Here is a 7,355-nt window from a genome sequence, read left to right as displayed (position 1 = left end):
TTTTTATTATAATTCTGATTTTTACATCAAAAGATTGATTAGAGTTTTGACTTTTTTCAGTTAGTCTTAAATCTTGCCTAATTTATTTAACTTGATTTTAAAGCCTGGTTTTAAATTGTATAAATATTTTAATTTTAAATCTAAAACAAATTGGATTAATATTTTTGAATTTATTTAATTTGTTATTTTTAATTCAGTTGTTTTTTATTTATTTTGCACGCTAGTTAGTGTATATATGCATATATCTACGTCGGTTAGTAGAATTATTGTTACGCCTAAAAGAATACAGATGCTATGAAGAATTACATCTGTCTTGTAAACAAGAACTGACTTCATTGAAATTTATATTTACAAATTGGCATCGATTATCGATTAAAATTAATCGACATCTATTAAAATCAACAAATAGTTGCCAAAAAACTGATTATTAGATATTGTAATTTAACCTTTTAAAGCGCTTTCTAATGGCAACATCAGGAAAGCAACTTGCGTGTATAAGAAATAGAAAGATTCATCTCTCGTTTGAATCACATTCAAGATTTAATAATGGTTATAAAATTGAAAAATTGAAAAAAAAAATTTCTTAAAATATCAAATAAGTAAAAAAAAAAAAAAAAAAAAAAGAGAAAGGAAAGAAAAAAGAACTTCTGTGTTTTCCTATCTATGCGTTACAAATTTTCAAAAAACTATACACTTCACATCGTTCGAAATCTATAAAAATGAAATTCAAAGAAAATATGTCATTCATCTTGAAAGTATAACCTCTTTAAAAATATGCACACTGTATTCACATAAAAGATCATCTACATATATATAGGCATAATCTTCAAATTTTCCCATTTCAACACTCAATGTTTCGCCTTTAAAATGATTCTGAATAATGAGAAACTTCTAGTTAATATTTTAGACAAAGAAGTTCAAATTCACTAGAAGTGTAAAAGAGTGAAAGAAAAAAAGATTTAAGGACCTGTTCAATATATGCAAACATAGCTAATCGATCACTCTAATAATATTTTCTTTCATTCACTCAAGTCAAGTTTCAGTTGTTAATATATGACTAAATAAGAATTCCAAATATATGCTTTTTTTGCGCATTTAATTACAATAAACAAATAAACAAATGTTAAAGATATTATCGAAATATTATTAAAATACTTAAAAATTCTGGATAAGTTTAATAATTAATATTAATAAATCATGCTAAAATTTAAAAAATTTTGGAGCAATTGAAAAATAAAAGATACAGGTATTTATTTCTTGAAATTTTCTTTTAAAATTAAATTATAAATAGCATAATACTGTTGACTTATATTTTCATCTAAAATAGCTTTGCATCAATTTTACGAGTTTTTTTTTCTAATACTTAATCTCATTTTACTAGAAAGAGTTTTAAATAGGAATAATTAATTTACTGAAATATTTTTAAATTTTTGCTTCATTTGAAAAAAAAAATTTTTTTTCTCAAAGTTTAGTGGCATTGTATTATCTAAACACAAGGAATTGCATTTATATCATATTCGTTCATGCGTTTAATATTGTATAAACTCATACTTTGCACAGAATTCTGCTTCAATGTGTTTTTTTCATTAATTAAAAATCTCGCAGCTCATTTCTACAGCTGCAACAAGCTCCCATTTGTCTTAAATGAACTTTCATTTGAAATATAAGTAGATTAAAATGCACTACATATATTAGTTTTTTTTCTTCTTCTTCTTACCCACCCTTACATTTGATTCAAAAAGAGCATTATATGTTTTAATCTAAAGCACCATTAAAAGATGTTTTATTTTCATTTTAAAGAATTTTTAATTAAGCCGGACAATTATATTGTAAAGTTGAGGTACCTTTTTAAGGCAAGCCGAAATAATATTGTTCTGAAAACTTTTGGTTATTGCTACATATCTTAAAAACTATTTATCATATTTGGAGCAGAGGTGTTTAGATCTTGCTTCTTCGATTGGCTTCCAAGTTGTTGCGTGTTTTCATTCAAAATTTTTTAACTTATAAATTTAAAAATCAACAAAAAATATTTTTAAAAAGCTTACTTTTGTCTTTTTTACTGAATATTTTAATGTAAACAAAGAACTATTATCATTTATTATATGTTGAAATATACTAAAAAAACTGGAGCTTTCATTTATCACTAGGAATTGAATATATCGATAGTTTAAAACTCACAAATCTTTTATAAAAAATTACAAAATAATATATATATATTTTATCTATTTTAATCTGGATAATTTGATTATGTATTCGAAATGGCTGTTGCAATGTGATAATAATTGAGTTTGTGTAAATTTAAGTATGAAGACACCTGTTTGCATGAAAAAACATTTTTTACTCTTAGAGATAATATATTTCTATAGCGAAAGACATTTATGGTTTTAAAATAGAATAATAGCATTGGCCGATTTTTTTTTGACGGATTGCTTCTAAGCTCTATAGTATTTAGATAACGTAATTAATTTCTTCTTCGCTGTTGCTCTCGCCACTCACTCACTCCCCCCCCCTTCCATTATTTTGTCAACGCTGTAAATAAATGAGTTTCTTTTTATGATGAAATTGATCGTTAATGATTTTCTTTCTACATATGAGTTATTACTGCCTTTTACAACACTTTTGTTTCCACAGTTTTCTTGTTGCTCATTTATATTGCTATTACAAATCTTGAAGTTGCGAAAGAAATGTTTGAATGAAGTTTAATTGTTTAATCAATGTGAAGTTTGAATAGAAACTGTTCAAAGATATCAAAATTCTTGATGTATGAATTTTTAAAAAATTGTATTATATTTATACATCAAAATTACGTTTGAATGGAATAAAGTTGAAGTTAATGTAATGTTTTACCATCTGAGACGGTTCGCAGCTTTCCTGGAGAGTAAATTTGAAAATCCGAAATTTTATCTCAAAAACTATGAAAAAGCTGAATTAGAAGAACGGATATTATCTTTATAGCGATAAATGACATTAAAAAAATACTTATGATGTAATTACTCGTAAAAAAATATATACATATTGGGAACTACATATCTCACGATATACAAGATGTTGCCGAATTCAACCCATAAATTCAGAGAAGTGATAGTAGGTATTAATTAAGGCATAGGGTCTCAAACTATGTTTAGTTGGTAAAAATCGCAATAGTAGAGTGACCAAACGAATCGACGAATTACCGGCAATCTTTAATTTGTCGGTGTCATAAGTTGATATTTAAATGTGATGTTTTCTCTGTACTGTAATCTTTTTTTACATCAAATAAATCTTTTTCTTCTTATTATTGATCCTTTTTGTTCCATTCGATGTTCCACTCTTCTTACCTTTTTGTTGTTGTTGTTGTTTGCGATTTTTTCCCACTATATGAAGCTGTCGACGCTATATTTTGTGGCAGTTTTTCATCCTCTATGTCTTTGAATTCGTCGGTCGAATTCAGCAATATTTTGTAAAAATATTTACAACTGTTTTACGAAATGAGTGGGAAAATGTGATATTCGTCTTTATCAAATTTTATCTCTAGAAGGATTTTTTAATAACTTAAAGTTAATTAATACCTAAAAAGTAACATTTTGGTAAGAAATTTATACAATAAGGAACTTTTGAGAGCTATACTCTTATCACATATTATTTATTCATCATGCTTGTCAAAGATATTCATCATTAAATCTTACTAAAATATAATTTTTCATCATTTATATGTAAGAATGTATTTCTTAAAAGTTTTAGAAATTTAGTATCATTCTTATTCGATCATTTTTGCCTTTTTTTTTCATTTATAATGCTTAATAGATTCCTCTTAACATTTCTTTAAAAATGAAATAATTCAGATTTACTTTTTATATGCATTATTTCTTCGATTCATGAATTATATATTCTAAATATTACTAAATAATTTTATTATCCAAGTATTAATTGTATTTGAATTTTCAGCTAATATTTACATCTTACGCCTGGGCCATGCATTACGACTATCCATCTCAGGAAGGTGAATATGATGAAGAATTAGTTGAAGATCCCGCTGAAACGCTTCATGACAAATCATATGGATATGAAACACATGATGATTATTCATTGCATCAAGATTCAAATCGTGATAGGCCAAAAGAGGAAAAACATGATGAATATATAGGCGATATTGATGATGATCATGATCTTAAAAATAACCATGATATTATTTTAACGGGAAAAGAAATTGAAGCAGAGACAGGACACGTTCCTCATATACACGAAGGCAACGAAAATATAGAGAAAGCCAAAAACATTGAAAATTTCCCTGCCAACGTAGAGCATATCGTGGGGAGAGAACATGTTGTCGTTTCAGACAGAAGACAAATCGAAGCATATAAAAATAATTTTCCTGATCAACGAGTAGCCAATAAGCATCCAACATATAATTCACATGATAAAAATAACGGTGACAAACAAGATATACTTTCAGATAGGCAGCAAATCGATGCGCAGGAAAAGCACTTTTCTGATCAAGGAGGAACCTTTAAATATACAACTCAGATTGCACATGATGAAACTAATGATGATGAATATGATATTATATCGAGTAGAGGGAATTTTGAAGTACATGAAAAGCATTTACTTGATCAAATAGAAACCAATACACATGCAACAACTCAGACTGCACATGATGTAAACAGAAATCGTGAATGCGATTTCAATACAGACGGAAGAAAAATCGAACTACACGAAAAGCATTTACTTGAGCAGGGAAAAACCAGTACACATGCACCACAGATTGCACATGATGAAAGTACAGATGTCAATGAAGAGCATCACATCAGACGTGAACCTGATGTAGTTGTAGTAAGAAAAGGAATTGAAGCGAATAATGAACATGTTCAGAATCTCAAAGAAAACGTTGGACATACGACACATATTGAATATCTCGATGACAATGAAAAACATATCGATAAAAACCAGAATTCTGCCACTCCAGCTGAAAACAGAATTCAGGCACACCAACATTATGGAAATAATCAACAGAAAAATAATGAAAAAATTGTTTTGAAAACCGAGCATAAAGGAAATTCCAATGGTAATGAAGAAACACTTATCAACAAAAGAGGACATGCTGTTATTCTTGTAGAAAATAAAACTGGTATATATGATGATCTTGTTGTTATAGACGTAAAGAAGGAAAAATCATTGGAGCACACAGGTGATAATGAAGGGGCTATAAAAACAATTGATCATGATGTTGTTCTTGTTGGAAGTGGTACTGAAATACATGGCAAGTACGTTCCGAATACTACTTTAAATCGGGAAGATTGGAAAGAGGATATAAAAGTAGAAGATTTTGGTAAGGGAGGAGAGAATTTGCATAATATCACTGCATTTAAAAATCCAGAATATTTTAAGAAAGCTGAACCTGCTGAATTTTCACCTGTAAACAATGACGGCAAGAATGATAGTGAACAGGTTGCTATAAATGGTGAAAGTGTGAACTTGGCTGAATTGGTTCATGAACCAGTTTACTTTAAACTTTACGAAGATTACGATTTTTTATCTCAAGTACTAGCCACCAAAGGTGCAAGCAACAATCAAACTCATAAAACTGAATTGCCATCAGTAGATTTTGGTGCAAAATCATCAAAAATTAAACAACATATTTCCCCTCTAAGAATTACTTCCAAGAATTTTCCATCAGTTTCACCATTACCTATTTCTCAAAGTATTACCAAACATTCCAGACTAAATCTAACTTTTTACATCGATAGAAATACGCTTTATGAAGGACAAACTACTCAAGGATTTCAACCGTCTTATAGTACCGATAATTACCTCAAACAAACTCCTCAAATATTGTCGACATCTGACTTAAGCAAAATTTCAGAAAGTGATAAAGTTGAAGACGCTACTTTATCAGCTATTTCTTCTCAGTTTCTGACAACTTCATCATCATCTATGTCACAGAATATAACTGAAAATGCAAAGGCAAAAACTTATCAGAATATTCTTTATCAAGCATTAACTCACCAACCGAAAGCAACTCAAAGTATTAAAATTCATACTAAACCTTTCTCAATCAAATGTTCTACTAGCAACTACCTCAAGAGAAACTTTAAAACCTCATTAACTCCTGATTTTAATCTGTATCCCTTAAACTATAATACACAGGTTACCCCCAAAATTATGACTACCTCAAAGTTTTTCACATCACCAACGTCACATAGTTCTCAAAATGCTCTTGAGAAGTTTCATGGATTACATTTCTTATCTGATATCTATCAAACAAAAACCACTCGAGAAGCTGGTCTTCAGACTGCTTTACCTCCACCATCGACTCCTAAACCTTTACTTTTGCTCAACTATATCATACTGTGCAAAACTGTCAATGCCACCAAGTTTGATTCACAACCTTTTGTTTCCAGCAGGCGATCGAATCCAGTTCATAAGTTTACATTCGATGAAAGAAATCTTCCGAAGATGAACTCAAAACCTCAACCTCCTACTACTGTATCGTACAAAGTTCAAAAGGTAGAAATAGGGCCAGATGATTACATTGTTTGCGATTACCATTATCACACAACAGAGATGCCCCTATATCAACCCAGAGACTCCAAAAAATCCACAATTAACCTTATAAATACACCTTTTAAAATATCTTCGACTAATTTCGAAGATATAGGTGAAACCTCAACAGGAACCTCTGTGCCTAAAATACACATCAAATTGAAAAATACTCATGAATCAGAAAGTCTTCTTGGTAACACTTTCAATACTAACTACGAAGAAAGCTCTGGTATTGACTTACATTATCAAGATAGATTAAAACAGAATAATAACATCCACATATCAAATATTTATAAATATATAACTACGCCAAGAGCGTCTACAATAACATCAAAGCAATTTTTCAATGAAAAAATTTTTACTTTACCGACTTTTAACAGAAACCATAAAACAGTGATTGAAGAATATTCTAAGCCAACTTCTGAATTCAATTTTATGTCTCCTGTTTATAAGGATGTTTTCTATCATTTAAGGACAAAGGAGCCGTATAAAATCCTGGCTGAAAAATCTATAACACCTGTTCATCAAACTAATCCATTATTTTCTAACAGCAATATTATTTTTTCTCTGACTCAACGAGAAGACCATGACACATGGCCTTCAACAAAATCCAAACTAATAACAACAACAACTTCCAAAGATCTCAGTAAAAAATTTCATGAAAATGGGAAAACTGAAAAATATGCCTTTAAGCAATACACAACTCAAAAAACGACAAGACCAATAAGCAAATTTATTATATATTCAAATAATAATACACCCATATACTCGCCAATAACTAACTCAAAAAAATTGTATGAAATGACGCAAGATACTTTCTCAAGTAAACAGTATGA

Source organism: Argiope bruennichi, chromosome 6 (assembly GCF_947563725.1).
Source record: "Argiope bruennichi chromosome 6, qqArgBrue1.1, whole genome shotgun sequence".
Taxonomy (NCBI): domain Eukaryota; kingdom Metazoa; phylum Arthropoda; class Arachnida; order Araneae; family Araneidae; genus Argiope; species Argiope bruennichi.
Note: the sequence above shows the minus strand (reverse complement) of the source record.